Source organism: Pristiophorus japonicus, chromosome 2 (assembly GCF_044704955.1).
Source record: "Pristiophorus japonicus isolate sPriJap1 chromosome 2, sPriJap1.hap1, whole genome shotgun sequence".
NCBI lineage: Eukaryota > Metazoa > Chordata > Chondrichthyes > Pristiophoridae > Pristiophorus > Pristiophorus japonicus.
Window position 1 is genome coordinate 32,732,587 of NC_091978.1, and position 16,289 is coordinate 32,748,875.

Genomic DNA, 16,289 nt, shown 5'->3' on the forward strand with positions numbered 1-16,289 from the left:
CCAGGATCACGGCCTGCATGTCATCGTGGAGCAGGTGGAGGATGGTGACGAACCTCGATTTAACGTCTCATCCGAAAGATGGCGCCTCTAACAGTGCAGTGCTCCCTCAGCACTAGATTTTTTGTGCTCAAGTTCCTGGAGTGTGACTATGAACCCACAATCTTCTGACTCAGAGGCGAGAGTGCTACCCACTGAGCCACAGCTGACACTGAATGCAAAGGATTCCATGATACTATTCGAAGAAGAGCAGGGATCTTCACCCTGGTGTCCTGGCCAATAGTTATGCCTCAATCAACATCATAAAAAAAACAGATTATCTGGTTATTATCACATTGCTGTTTGTGGAGCTTGCTGTGCGCAAATGGGCTGTCGCGTGTCCTACATTACAACAGAGAGTACACTGTAAGAGTAATTCATTGGCTGTAAAGCTCTTTGGGATGTCCTGAGGTCGTGAAAGGCGCTATATAAATGCAAGTCTTTCTGTTTTACCGAAAGAGCCAATGAATGGAACTCCCAAAGGATCAGAATTAAAAAGAGGAGAAATTTAACTCATGGCCTCTGTTTTGCACCTGAACAACAGGTGGCTAGGAGTTGAAAATTAGGAGGGACAGCTCAGCCACCACATTGACGCTCAAGGTCAGCAGATGCTATACTCAGGTGGGCCCGTAAGTGGGCAAAAGGCCTGGCCACCTGAAACAACTTGTATTTATATAGCACCCTAAGCATAGTAAGATGTCCCAAGATGCTTCACAGGAGCGTTATCAAACAATTTGGCCACATAAGGACAGGTGACCAAAAGCTTGGCGCAACAGGTAGATTTTAAGGAGCCTCTTAAATAAAGGGGGGGTAGAGAGATGGGGAGGTTAAGCGAGGGAATTCCAGAGTTTATGGCTCAGGTAGCTGAAGGCACGGCCACCGATGATGGACCGAGGAAATTCGGGGATACACGAGAGGCTAGAATTGGAGGAATACAGAAATAAGTGGCTTTATTATGCAAATTGGAGACTTTTGCTGGTTGTGGGATCCCGATGCAAAGATAAAGGTGCAGATGGGCTGAGCTTGCAGCTTGCAAGCTTTGCCTCGTCACACCAGGTCTTGTGTGGCCTGACCAGCGGGCCTTAAAAGAGACGCAAGTTATATTTTTTGTTGAGCGAGAAGGAGCTGGAGTTTTCCTCATGACTCCACAAAAACACTACGGCCTGCTGTCGGCCCAGATTCTCCCTTGCCAGCTGTAGCTCAGTGGGTAGCACACTCGCCTCTGAGTCAGAAGGTTTGTGGGTTCACTTCCCACTCCAGGACTTGAGCACAAGAAATTCTAGGCTGACACTCTCAGTGCAGTGTGAGGTGCTGTCTTTCAGATCAGATGTTAAACTGAGGCCCCATCTGCTCTCTCAAGTGGATGTAGAAGATCCCGTGGCACTAATTTGAAGAAGAGCAGAGGAGTTATCCCCCGTGTCCTGGCCAATAATTATCTCTCAATCAACGTAACAAAAACAGATTATCTGGTCATTGCTGTTTGTGGGAGTTTGCTGTGCGCAAATTAGCTACCGCGTTTTTCACATTACAACAGTGACTACACTCCAAATTGGCTGCAAAGCGCTTTGAGACATCCGATGGTTGTGAAAGACGCTATATAAAGGCAAGTCTTTCCTTTTGTCAGCTCCACGTCTCCCGAGAAACAACCCGTGGTTCAGCTTGGCATCGAGACGGCCTGACTTCATCAGGACATGATTGGCTAGCTGCATCCCGATGCCCGTTCAGTGCCCACAGCCTTCCACTCCTAGTTAAATGATGCCCGGTGCTGACCAGGGACACCTCGGTGTCGGTGGGAATGTTGCATTTTATCAAGGAGGCTTTGAGGGAGTCCTTGAAATGTTTCCTCTGCCCACCTGGGGCTCGCTTGCTGTGTAGGAGTTTGATTTATCCACCTGCTTTTTCGAGGCTATGACGGATTCCTCTTGCACCACTGCTCCGGGGAGGGAGATCAATACCCTCTGAGTCATTTTTTTTTTCCCCCAACCTTTCATTTTATTCTTTGGGTGATGATTTTCCATTTCTGTCCTCTAGGCACTGACTCACCGAGCAGTGGAAATAGCTTTCTTGTTCCTGCTTTACCTTACCAAGGCCTCTCAATAATAAACAAACTCTTCAAGTAATGCTGAAGTACACGCAGACGTATGATCCTCGGTTATCCAGTTTGCCAAGGAATGGTTCTTGTTGAACTTGGATCAGGGTGTGCGTGAACCACAGAGACAAGAAGCCAGATTGAAAACCTTTGTGCCAGGGCCCATTTAATCACTCACAAACCAAGTAACTTGATATAAAAGCAAGAACATTGTTTAAAGAAAACATATTTCCCGCCCCTCCCGCCCCAAAGTGATGAGATTTCTCAAACATAATGAAATTTGGCTAAAAACTGACTACAATAGTGTGCTGAATATAACGAACAAACAGTTAGGGAATATTTTAGACTCAGTTCAGAACTATTTAACTCTTGGGCGGTAACAGCTTACATAAGAACATAAGAAATAGGAGCAGGAATAGGCCATTTGGCCCCTCGAGCCTGCTCTGCCATTTAATACGATCATGGCTGATCTGATCATGGATTCAGCGCCACTTCCCTGCCCGCTCCCCATAACCCTTGTCTCTCTTATCTTTCAATAATCTGTCTATCTCCACCTTAAATATATTCAATGACCCAGGCTCCACAGCTCTCTGGGGCAGAGAATTCCAAAGATTCACGACCCTCTGAGAGAAGAAATTCCTCCTCTTTTCCGTTTTAAATGGGCGACCCCTTCTTCAAGATATCAGCCTTGAGACGAGATTACAGTTGGTGATGTTAGTGAATGGACACTTAACTCACTCCAGTGGGGTACAAAAAAATAATTAAAAGGGCTAATGAAATGTTAGCCTTCATCTCGAGAGGCCTGGAATACAGAGGCGTGGAGGTTATGCTGCAGTTGGGGAAAGCTCTGGCTAGACCACATCTGGAGTACTGCTGGTCACCTAACCTTTCTTCGAGGGACCCAGAATGAATTCAAAATGGCATAGACATTTTTGCAGCTGGTTTCATCTTAATGCATTAAAAAAATTTCATTGTATTGCTAGGCTAAAGTAATCTGTAATCCTGTTAATTAATATGAAGGCTAATGTAATCTGTAATCCTGTTAATATGAAGGCTAACATAATCTGAAATCCTGTTAATATATAGACTAATGTATCTGTAATCCTGTTAATATGAAGGCTAACATAATCTGTAATCCTGTTAATATATAGACTAATGTAATCTGTAATCCTGTTAATATGTAGGCTAATGTAATCTGTAATCCTGTTAATACAACCTGCTCTATACTGACACATTCTAATGACAAAAGAAATATGTGTGCAATGTGTCCATTTTGCTGCTAACTAACGTTGATCTTCATGGTGACAGCCCCACTGCAGCAAGGGTCCGAGGTTAGCCAAACACTAATAATCGTCAACACGGGAAACACATTAGCACCATACACACAGCTATTTCACGCCAGTCTCTCCAAGCAAAGCATTGCTGCTATTAAGTATGAAGGTTTCTCTTTTAGAGTCATAATGACCCTTCTTGTTTTATATGAATGCCTGGATTTGTATGATGGACATTATTTTTTTGAGTGCAGGCCCCTCTCCAATCTCACTACTTCTTCTTAGGCAGTCCCCCGGAGTCGAGGATGACTTGCTTCCACACTAAAATGAGTTCTCAGGTGACTGATGAGACCAATGCGGGATCTACAGTCTCTGTCACAGGTGGGGCAGACTATGGTTGGAGGGATGGGTGACTGGGGTGCTTGATTTGTGGTACGCTTCTTCCGCTGTTTATACTTGGCTCCTGGAACCCCAATCAGACGACTACTGATCACTTGTTTACTAACAACACTCGCAATTGGTTAATATTTACAACTCTCAGATATTTTCTTCATCTTTCCAGTCTCCTAGACTCCCTGAATGCCATTTCATAGGATCATAGAATCACAGAATCATACAGCACGGAAGGGAGGCCATTCAGCCCATTGCGACTGTGCCGGCTCTTTGAAAGAGCTATCCAATTAGATCCACTCCTTTGCTCTGCCACTATAGCTGTCATGTTTGTAACCTTCACATAACTGTAACCTTTATGTAACAACGCTGTACACTGTATACACCTGAGAAATGCACACCTTGACCACAGGTAGTGAACTTGTGGGAGACACTCCTCACCTGGTCATCCAGGTATATAAAGGGAGGACCAAGCACTTCTTGGTTCTGGGAATAAAGGTTCAGGTCGCGTAGTGACTTTGTCTGCAATATATGCCTCGTATGATTCTATAGTAAGGTGTAAGGACACTACATCTGGCGACGAGAAACGGGAATCAACGACCCACGAGGATGGCCACCAGTAGCACAGAGGAATGGTACTGTGCTGGTGAGGACTGGGACGATTTTATTGAGAGGCTCCAGCAGAGCTTTGTCACGAAGGACTGTCTGGGAGAGGAAGCGGCTGGCAAGCGGAGGGTGCATCTACTGAGCAGCTGTGGATCCAAGCCGTATGCGCTGATGAAAGACCTGCTCACACCCGAGAAGCCGGCGGACAAGTCCTTTGAAGAGCTCAGCACTCTGATCAGTGAGCACCTCAAACCGCCGAGCAGCATACACATGGCCCGGCACCGGTGTCGGGAGGGACAAAGCATATCGGACTTCGTTGCGGACCTTCGCCGTTTGACCAGCCTCTGTAAGCTCACAGACACTTGCAGGGGGGAGATGTTAAAGGATTTCTTCATTGAGGGCATTGGCCATGCCGGGATTTTCAGGAAGCTTATTGAGACCAAGGACTTGACTTTGGAAAGGGCAACATTGATAGCTCAGACCTTCATGGCAGGGGAAGAGGAGACCAAGATAATTTACGCGCGCAGCCCTGGTTCCAACGTGGCGATGGACCAGGGAGTTAACATTGTAAATGAGACTCAGAATCCTGCAGGCAGGCAAGGGAAATTCGACACCGCCCAGGCAGCAACAGGCTCTAGGGTGGGCCAGCAACAGAGACAATGGCAGGGGGATCGGCAATTCACGCCATCACAAGGGACAATGCTTCCCAGGATGGGACCATTGACACTCAGAAACAGAGTGCTCAGGAGTAATCAGAGACAATCAGAGAGGAATGCCTGGTAACAGTTCCTTTGTTCACAACAATCTCAGCTCATGCTGGAGGTGCGGTGACAGACATGCTGCGAAAACCTGTAGGTTTCAACAATTTATCTGTAGAAATTGTACCTTCAGTGGACATTTGGCCAGAATGTGCAGAAAGCCCATAGCGAGGCTAGTTTATGAAGCAGAGGAACCAGATGAGGGGTCTGCAAGGCAGGGTGATGCTTGGGGCAAAGCTATGGACGCGGAAGTCCAGCAGGTTCATGTGGCAGACGTCCACAGCTCATATACCAAAACGCCACCTATGATGATGAAAGTTCTATTAAATGGCATCCCGGTATGCATGGAGCTGGACACAGGAGCCAACCAGTCCCAAGGGGCTATTCATTTACAACAGGTGTCCATTTGGCATTCATTCAGGGGCCGCTATCTTCCAGAGGAACATGGAAAGCTTGCTTAAATCCATTCCAAGATGACAAACTAATCACGGGTCGAGACACCGAGGAACACCTCCATAACCTGGAGGAGGTGCTACGCCGACTGGACCGGGTAGGCTTGCGACTAAAGAAATCCAAATGTGTGTTTTTGGCCCCAGAGGTCAAGTTTTTGGGCAGGAGGGTTGCCGCAGACGGGATCCGGCCTACCGAATCCAAAACGGAGGTGATCCGTCGTGCGCTCAGGCCCGGCAACACATCAGAGTTGCGGTCATTTCTGGGTCTATTGAACTACTTCGGGAACTTTCTACCGAACTTAAGCACATTTTTGGAGCCGCTGCACGTGCTCCTGCATAAGAGTTGTGAATGGTTTTGGCGGGACTGTCAAGAACGGGCTTTCAATCGGGCGCGTAATCTGCTTAGTTCTAACAAGCTGTTGATTTTGTACAAACCCCTGTAAGAAACTGGTTTTAACGTGTGATGCATCAACCTATGGGGTTGGGTGCATGTTGCAGCAGAGTAATGATGAGGGCCAACTCCAACCTGTGGCTTATGCCTCCAGGTCGCTCTCCCAGGCAGAACGGGGATATGGGATGGTTGAAAAGGAAGCACTCGCATGTGTCTACGGGGTGAAAAAGATGCACCAGTACCTTTTCGGCAGAAGGTTCGAGTTAGAAACGGACCACAAACCGTTAACATCCCGTTTGTCCGACATCAAGGCTGTCAATGCTAATGCGTCAGCTCGCATACAGCGATGGGCCCTCATGCCGGCTGCATATGACTAAACCATACGGCACCGGCCAGGCACTGAAAATTGTGCTGGCGCGCTCAGCAGGCTCCCACTGGCGACCACTGAGGGGGCATCGGAGCAAAGCGTGGAGATGGTCATGGCCGTTGAGGCTTTCGACACTGCAGGCTCCCCCATCATAGCCTGCCAGATCAAAATCTGGACCAACAGAGATCCTCTCCTATCCCTGATAAAGAAATGTGTCCTGACTGGGGATTGGGCGCCCGCACACAGACCGTGCCCCGAGGAGGTGGTGAACTTGTGGGAGACACTCCTCACCTGGTCATCCAGGTATAAAAAGGGAGGTCCCACGCAGGTCATTACTTCTTGGTCCTGGGAATAAAGGTTCAGGTCACGTAGTGACCTTGTCTGCAATACATACCTCGTGTGATTCTATAGTAAGGTGTAAGGACACTACAATAGCACTGCACTTTTTTTCCACTTCAGTGTTTATCCAATTCCATTTTGAAAGTTACTATTGAATCTGCTTCCACCACCCTTTCAGGCAGTGCATTCATGATATCTCAAGACCCACACTTGGATGCTGCATTGGGATTAAGTGTTGGTAACAGTGGCCTACCGGAATCCAGGTACTGTCGATGATGGGCGTTAAGCTTATTAATCAGGGCAAAAGGGGTTAACATGCTATGGCTCTCATTGCCCTATTTACGTAGATTGGTGGATCCCATATCGCTGGTGGCAACACAAAAACACTTGGCCTGTACGTGAACCAGCGTAGGCAGCACTGCTGGCTATGTTACTGCTCTGGCAATGTTTCTTCTGGCAGCAGGAGCTAAACCCAACACATGACCCAATTGTCCACCTCCTCGGAGACATTTACCACAGTGATGCTGCTGGATTCAAGGTTGGCATTGGGATTGGCATTAAATCGCTCATAGTAGGATATTATAGAATGGCATCTTTCCGAATGTAACCATGTGTTACCATATAGTTACATCCACTCACCTGAACTTTATAACCCTAAGAGGACTGTGTAAAATATACTCAGATGAGGTTCCAATCTAGTCTTGGATATAGATTTGGTCCTGTTCGATCTGCTTGAGTAGTCTCAATTTAATAATCCGTTAACAAACCAAAGGTTCTGAAATTATGCTGTTGCGTAAACAGTTTACATGTTCGCCTGAAATCCCTGTCTCCTCAGTTTTCAGTGGAGGCACTGACCTGTGTAAAACAAAAGCATTAACACCTCTGGCAAACTAGCAGAAAGAGGACTTTTGCAGGACACTGTAAAATGCAAATTTAGGGTTAAAGTCAAGAACAGGGAGAGTCCAGTCAAGGAATTAAAATACATTCTCCCACCAACCGAACGCAAACATAACGCCCTCCACGAGAGGACGATGAGACTTCAGTACAAAGTCTGTTACAGCACAACAACCCTCTTCCCCGAGCACCACCAACTCGACATGGTTTGCTCCACTGTGCAGCGGACAAGAATCCTAGACAATTACAGCCTCCTTCTCTTCACCCTCCTGCCCCTTCCTTTCTCCTCAACACCTGCTATTCTCTGGAGCAGCCGGGAGCTCAGACACATCTCCAACTTCGGCCTGCCAGAGAGTTCTATCTCATTCACCCCAGCAGACAGCCAGAGAGTTCTGACGAGGGGTCATCGACCTGAAACGTTAACTCTGTTTTTCTCTCCACAGATGCTGCCTGACACGCTGTGATTTCCAGCATTGTTCTGTTTTTAAGCCAGAGAGTAGCCCTCCCTCCCCCCACTCCTTGTACGCTCAGTGAGTATCTGAACCTTACTGATGGGCAAGACCCAAGCTTTGAGTCCTGGTCTACAACAGAGTTATCTAAGGTGGTGGTTGATATCCTATAATTGCTAAAACAGGTCTGAGACCTCCAGGCTCAGGGTAAATTGGACAAAGTTCCTGGTCCTGAATGTCCTTGCTGGATGTACGTGTATATTGGGTGAGAAAGTTTCTGTTCAGTTACAATGACCCCCACAGTGAGAAAAGCCAGCAAACAGTCATAAAGGAATACAAGGATATGTTTATAGGGTTAGCTGAATTAAGGTGGGAGGAGGCTCGTGTGGAGCATAAATGTTGATTAAGTGCAACATCCCCACCAGCACCTGGGAGTCCCTGGCCAAAGACCACCCAAAGTGGAGAAAGAGCATCCGGGAGGGCGCTGAGCACCTCGAGTCTCGTCACCGAGAGCATGCAGAAACCAAGCGCAGGCAGCGGAAGGAGCATGCGGCAAATCTGTCCCACCCTCCCTCATCCTCAACGACTATCTGTCCCATCTGTGACAGAGACTATAATTTCCGTATTGGACTGTTCAACCACCTGAGAACTCACTTTCAGATTGGAAGCAAGTCTTCCTCGATTTCGAGGGACTGCCTATGATGATGATGATGATGAAATGCCGGCATAGACCAGTTGGGCAGAATGGCCTGTTTTTGTGCTGTATATTCGCTGTAATTCTATATGCAATTCTATGGTAATTTGAATTGTGCAATAATTCAGCATTTTGTAAAGTATTTAAAGTTGGCCCATTTTTACCTTTGCAGGATGCACAATGCTAAAAGTCAGTTGAATGTAAGTGAGATTGTCAGTTAACAGTCCTGCAAGGATTATGCACTGTGGATTTTGGAGCTGCACTGCAGATAGATCCCTGTGACCCCCCTACTAGTCATCTCTATTTAACACACCCTTCACTACAGCACATCCAAAGACAGTAGATTTACTACACTTACTTAAAATGCTATTTGAAGAGATTATCTAATGGGGTTATAAAGTAAGCCAACACTTTTAGGAGACAATCTGTCGCCCTGAGATGTTTATGGCATCGATCGCTCGCCCTAATTCTATTCTCTGATGAGTTACAGGACCAGTACCAAAGCTCAATAAAGCTGTCTGCAAGCCAAAGAATGATTAAGGTTACTACAAATAAAATCGAGCAGGATATATATGTGTGCAATTTATCAAGAGAACATGTTGTAAAGCCCTTCCAGCTCTGCTACTGCAGTTGACACAAGTCTGACTTAACTGCAAACGTCTGGACCTGCTTACCTTATATATACCTGTGACAGCTACAAAGATTGGTTTGAAAAGTAAGTATCAACTCCTTCAATCACAATTATGTGAAAAGTGTTGCAGTAATTCACCTTCGTTTGATTTAGGAGTAAGGCCAGCTCAGAGTACCCCTGTGCTGCGCCCCTTTTTAAAATGTCTTCCTGTGACTCGACCAGAGCAATTTCTTTGTTGGCCAGAAGCCCCAACCAGTGCTTTTTAAGAACATAAGAAATAGGAGCAGGAGTAGGCCATTCGGCCCCGCAAGCCTGCCCCGCCATTCAATGAGATCCTAGCTCAATGAGCTTCTACCTCAACTTCACTTTCCCGCCCGATCCCCATATCCCATCAGAGTCCAAAAATCTATCGATCTCAGCCTTGAATATACTGAACGACTCAGCATCCACAGCCCTCTGGGGCAGAGAAATCCAAAGATTTACAACCCTCTGAGTGAAGAAATCCCTCCTCGCTAGGGGTGAGGTTTAAGTGCTTATTGATGGTAGGGTCCACTTGAAAGGAGAGCTCGTTTCGAATTTTCCATGCATTCAGCTCCAAAATTCAATCCAGTTTCGGCATGAAATTCCAATTGAACGTTGTGCCCATGATCATAGTTATGGTCATCTCCCAGCTCAGCAGTCTGAGAGTATTTCTGACTCTCGATGTCACCAGGTTAAACTCAGTGACTGGTAAAGTATGCAGGAGTGAAACTGGGAATTCTCAAAGCAGCGATCTGGTGATTCGGATTGTTCCTTACTCTGGGGCCGCAGACTTCAGACACCCATAGCCATTGGGTAACGTAGCTGCTGCATCTTAATCCAGGATAATCAGGCCAATGTCAAGCTTGGAAGGGCGGTGATGATCGTGATGGGTGGCAGCACCACTCAGGTAAGTAGGTTTTGACCAGCAAACAACAGAGGAACCTTTAAAATCTTGCAACCCTACATTCATATTCGTATTCACCTCCTGTATGGCTCAGAGACGTGGACCATATACAGTAGATACCTCAAATCACTGGAGAAATACCACCAACGATGCCTCCGCAAGATCCTGCAAATCCCCTTGGAGGACAGATGCGCCAACGTCTGTATTCTCGATCAGGCCAACATCCCCAGCATCGAAGCACTGACCACACTTGACCAGCTCTGTTGGGCAGGCCACATTGGCCGCATGCCAGACACAAGACTCCCAAGGGCAAGCGCTCTACTCGGAACTCCTAGATGGCAAGTGAGCCCCAGGTGGGCAGAGGAAATGTTTCAAGGTCACCCTTAAAGCCTTCTTAATAAAGTGCAACCTCCCCACCGACTCCTGGGAGTCCCTGGCTAAAGACCGCCCTGTGGAGGAAGAGCATCTGGGAGGGCGCTGAGCACCTCTAGTCTCGACGCCGAGAGCATGCAGAAAACAAGCGCAGGCAGCAGAAGGAGCATACAGCAAACCAGACTCCCTTTCCTCCAACGACTGTGTCCCACCTGTGACAGAGACTGTAATTCCCGTATTGGACTGTTCAGTCACCTGAGAACTCACTTTTGGAGTAGAAGCAAGTCTTCCTCGATTTCGGGGGACTGCCTATGATGACGATGATGATTCAAGGCAAAGAATCGTACTAGTCACTCTATGTAACTGTGTCATAAAGCATGTGTGAAGACTACCTCCATTTCTGGTTTTGAGTAAAATGACGAACATCTTCGAAATTTATTATTTCAATTATTGTCTGTGTGCTAATGTGATGGAACTGATTGCCCGGCCATTGTACAACATGTTCGATTTTCATTCCAAATCAATGGAATGGAAACCGGATGGGTTCTATAATAGGCAGGCGATCCGCTGAACCAGATTACTGTCTGCACTGTGAAGACAATACTTGATCTCAATAGCCAGAATTGTCTGGAGGAAGACTGGGTAGTGGTGGTGGGGCTGTGGGGGGGGTTTCTCCGATGCAGTCGGGAAACCCGGGCGGCCGAGTTTCCCGCAGGCCCTGCCAACTCTTAATGGCAGGGCCTGATTTGCACGCGACACTTCGGTTTACCGCCCGCAGCCAGCCAGCCAGATAGATAGAGAAGGAGGGTTTGCGTGAGGGCACCACCATTAAATGGATTGGGGGTTGTGGAGAGAGGATCGGGGCTGGCCACTGGATGATCATGGTGGGGGGAGGCCTGGGGAGATGATCGAAGGCCTCATTGGTGCGGGAGGGGCGGTCTCCAATCACGGGTTATGGGCTAGACAGGGACCCTGGATTCAGGAGGTAGGTATAAAGCCACTTATCTCCTGGATGCAGCAGTCTCCGTCTTGCTGGAACTGCCGGGTTTCATGAATTGTGTGAAACCCGTCCATATGCAGTTAAAAACAAAAGGGAGGCTAAAAAAGAGGCTTCCAGCCTCATTATAAGATTTAAATTGACATTCCGCCCCCTGGAAGTAGATTGGTTGCCCACTCCCATCCTGTCTCCATTAAAACTGGAAGTGGCTGGGTCAGAGGCAGGATCAGGTCAGGAATCCCATTTTTAATAATTTAACTTCTCCCAAGCATCAAACCCACCCATTTGTCTATGGTTAAAATTGCTTCTAATATGTTTATAATTTCACCATACCTCGAGCAATGTACCCTGTAAGCTGCGTGGTCACGCGAATGCACAGCGCTCCAGGGAACCCGCGCAGCCGGCTTATTAATACAGAAACCGTCCATGCCCGTTATTTTGAACGGATCGCGCAGCCCCTTAAAGGGGTCACGATGCGCCAAATGAAATTAGAGGCAACATTGACCGAGACCACACGGAGTACTGTGCACAGCTCTGGTCATCATACTTACAACAAGGATATAGAGACACTGGAGAAGGTGCAGAAAGATTCACAAGGATTACACCAGAACTTAGAGGTTATATCAGGAAAGACGGAACAGGCTAAAGGCCCTTTTCGTTGGAAAAGAGAAAGGTGAGGGGTGATTTTGATATAGGTCTTTAAAATTATTGTTGTGTAGGCATGCCTGTTCACTGTGTGATGTCTGTAACACTATCATGCAACATTGAATGTACCCTTGTACTGTACACACCTTACCGGTACACTAGAGGGTGCTGTTGCTGAAGACCCAGGGGTTGCCTGCACACGGCAGGTAACCCAGTATAAAAAGGAACACGCAGCTTGTTGTCGTCACACAGGAGCTGCTAATAAAGGAGTGCAGGTCTGCACAGTTTAAGTGCCATACCCTGCCTCGTGGAGTCATTACTAAAGGCGCCTACATACACTACAATTATGAAAGGGGTTAATGGGTAGATGTAGAGAAGATGTTTCCACTTGTCGGGAAGTCCAAAATAGGGGCCATAAATATAAGATAGTCACCAATAAATCCAATAAGGGAGTCGGGAGAAAGTTCTTTACCCAGAGGGTGGTGAGAATGTGGAACTCGCTATCATAGGGAGTGGTTGAGGTGAATGGTACAGATGCATTAGTATAGCATTAGGCAGTCCCTCATATCGAGGATGACCTGCATTAAAGGGGAAGCTCGATAAGTACATAAGGGAGAAATAGAAGAATATGAGAGAGTTATGAAATTATTAGGACATAGCAATAACTATAATTCAAAGAATTAGAAAAAGATGTGCTGTAAGAGTTAGAAAAAGGTGTAGTGCCACAGGACTGGGGGATAGCTAACATAATACCTATATTTAAGAAGGGGGATAGAAAATGTCCAGGGAATTATAGACCAGTCAGCTTGGATATTGGAATCCCTACTAAAGGAGAAAATAGAACATCTAGAAACCAAAAATATAATACTGAATAGTCAGCGTGGATTTCAAAAGGAAAAGTCTTGCTTGACCAACCTCATTGAATTTTTTGAAGAGGTAACATAGAGAGTAGACAATGGTAATGCAGTAGATGTAATTTATCTAGATTTTCAAAAGGCCTTCGATAAGATACCCCATAATAGACTGATGAGCAAGGTCAGAGAATGCGGAGTCAGGGGATAAGTAGCAGAATGGATAGCTAGCTTGCTTCAAGATAGAAAGCAGGGAGTAGGGGTAAACAGTAGCTATTCACAGTGGCAGAAAGTGGGTAGTGGTGTTCCACAATGATCAGTGTTTAGACTTTGGAATCAAAAACACGTGAAGGGGAAATTGCCTTTCAGAAAAAGACCCGTTAGCGCCTCTAAAAGGCAGTACTGGAGCGGTAAGGTCTTTCTGACCAGGGGTAGGTGGCGGGGCCGACCCAGCCACAATTGTCCCCGGGCCGGGCGCACCCCAAGTTTCCGCCCCACCCAGCGCTCCGACCCTTTGTCGGCCGTGTGCTGACCCCTTACCGCCCGGCGGGGGAAATTGCCCCACGGGAGCGCGGCCACCGCTGGTCAGTGCTCCCCTGACAGCTTCACGCAGTGGGATGCTGCCAGTGGCTGGGCGGTGCGGCAGCACTTAAAGGGGAGGGCGCACTGCCATGGCCGCCATTTTGTTTTAATTTGTCTGCCGACTCCTCAGTCGGCCCGACAATGGCAGCCACTGGCCTGGCCAAACTCCTCTCTGGTGGCCCAGTGTGCTCCACGTAGGCCTCGCACCGTCCCTCCCCTTTAAGTGAAGGGAACGGATATTGCGACGCGTCAGCGTGATGCAGCATGTCAGGTGTCGCGCTGATGTCATCACCGACATGGTCAGCATGGCGGTGATGGACATCGCCCCGCTCCCAACCCGATACCGCCTCCAACAGCACCCCAAACATTGAAAGGCAATGTCAGAGTTAAAGAGCCAAATCTTCCAGCGCTTCCCCCCCAACTCTCGCCGAGTGCTAAATTTCCAGATAAATTGAAGTGCCCCTCCCAATTTCTCGCTGAAGACAATTTCGGCCCCACAATTTCTAAATTTGTGAATGACACCAAATTGGGGCTGATAGTCAATATTGAGGACTGCAACAAATTACAGGAGGACATTAATAAACTTGCACAATGGGCATATAATTGGCAAATGAAGTTCAACAATGTGAGGTATTACATTTTGATAGGAAGAATAGGGAGGTCACATTACTTGGAGGGTATGAGTCTAGGTGGGGTAGAGGAACAAAGGGATCTCGGAGTACAAATACACAATCATTAAAAGTTGCGACACAGGCCATAAGGCCATAAAAAAAAGCAAACCAAGCACTAGGACTTATTTCTAGAGGTATAGAATTGAAAAGTAGGGGAGTTATGCGAAACCTGTATCGAACCTTGGTTAGACCACACTTAGAGTACTGCGTACAGTTCTGGTCGCCATATTATAAGAAGGATAGCGAGGCACTGAAGAGGATGCAGAGAAGATTTACAAGGATGATACCAGAAATGCAAGGGTAAACATATCAGGAACGGATGAACAGGCTGAGGGGTGACCTAATACGTGTCTTTAAAATTATGAAAGATTTTGATAGAGTGGATACAGAGAGAATGTTTCCACTTGTGGGGAAGAGCATAACTAGAGGCCATCATTATAATATAGTCACCAAGAAATCCAATAGGGAATTCAGATGAAAATTCTTTACCCAAAGAGTGATGAGAATGTGGAACTCGCTACCACAGGGAGTGGTTGAAGTGAATATTATAGATGCATTTAAGGGGAGGCTAGACACGCATATGAGGGAGACAGGAATAGAGGGTTATGCTGATAGATTTAGATGAGGAAAGACAGGAGGAGGCTCGAGTGGAGCATAAACGGCGTCATGGACTGGTTGGGCGGAATGGCCTGTTTCTGTGCCGTATATCCTATGTAATCCTATGTAATCCTATTTATGATGTTGCTACCCATAGCAAGCAGGGCAGTTCCTACCCGACAGAGGGGGCAATGTGAGAGTAACTATATTCTCACAGCGTGCCAAAGTAGGTGTGGAGTACCAGCAGAAGAGTTAAATCAAAAAAGTGTGAGGGACCATTCCTAAAAACATTGAGTCAGCTGAAAAGAATGTTACTCAATGTTTGTGCTAAAAGCTGGTATTGGAGAGCGACTGACTGAATACATCTTGACTGAACCTTCTGCATTCAATTCCTATTGTGTCGCTCTGGCAATTATTCCATTAGCCTGTAAAAGGCATAACTGCATTCACAAAAGCACTGAACAGGCTGTTGTAAGGTCATATACTGCACCAAATATTTACTGGTCTGACCCCATTGTCTAACCCGTGAGCATCTCTTACTCTGACAGAATGATTACTGCATTCCTTGTTGGCTGTTCCAGCAGAATATTGGCCTTAATTATGAATGATCAGTAATTTTGCACAATTAAAAAGGAAATTGTTCTCAGGCTGTGGGTGAGACTGGCAATGCCATCTTCATTGTCCATCCATGTGGCAGGTGATGGTGGGCCTTCTTCAAGAACCGCTGCACTCCGTGTGGTGATGGTGCTCGAACAACGGTGTTATGTGGGAAGTTCCTACTTAATATTAATGAGGCTTGATATTTTATTTCAGTTATGACCAGCAATAATAAGCTACGCTCATAAGTGATTTGCTTCCAATAACATTGGGGTGAATTTTAACACTCAAAAACGGTTTGGGTTGGGGTCGGGTCAGAAGTTAAAATGTTAAAAATCTCGAACCGACCCCCCGCCTCCAACCTGCTCACTTCTGGGTATGACGGAGGCGGGACAAGTGGCGGGCAATTTAATTATTTTCATGAGGCAGGCAACCTCTGATTTAACCTGCTTTGCAGGTGTAACAGTGGCATGCCAGGTTTCCCAGGCCTCGGCAAGCCTGGCAGATGAAGGGAGAAGGTAAGTGCCTTTACAGCACTGCTTGTGGACCAGGATGAGCAGGAGTATTTTCCCCTGATGCTGCAAGCTCCGTCCCATCAGATTCCCCCTTCCCAGACAAAGAAATCAGGGTCGTGGATCAGATGCATCAGGATCAGACCCCACTGGGGTCAGGTATCAGAACCCCC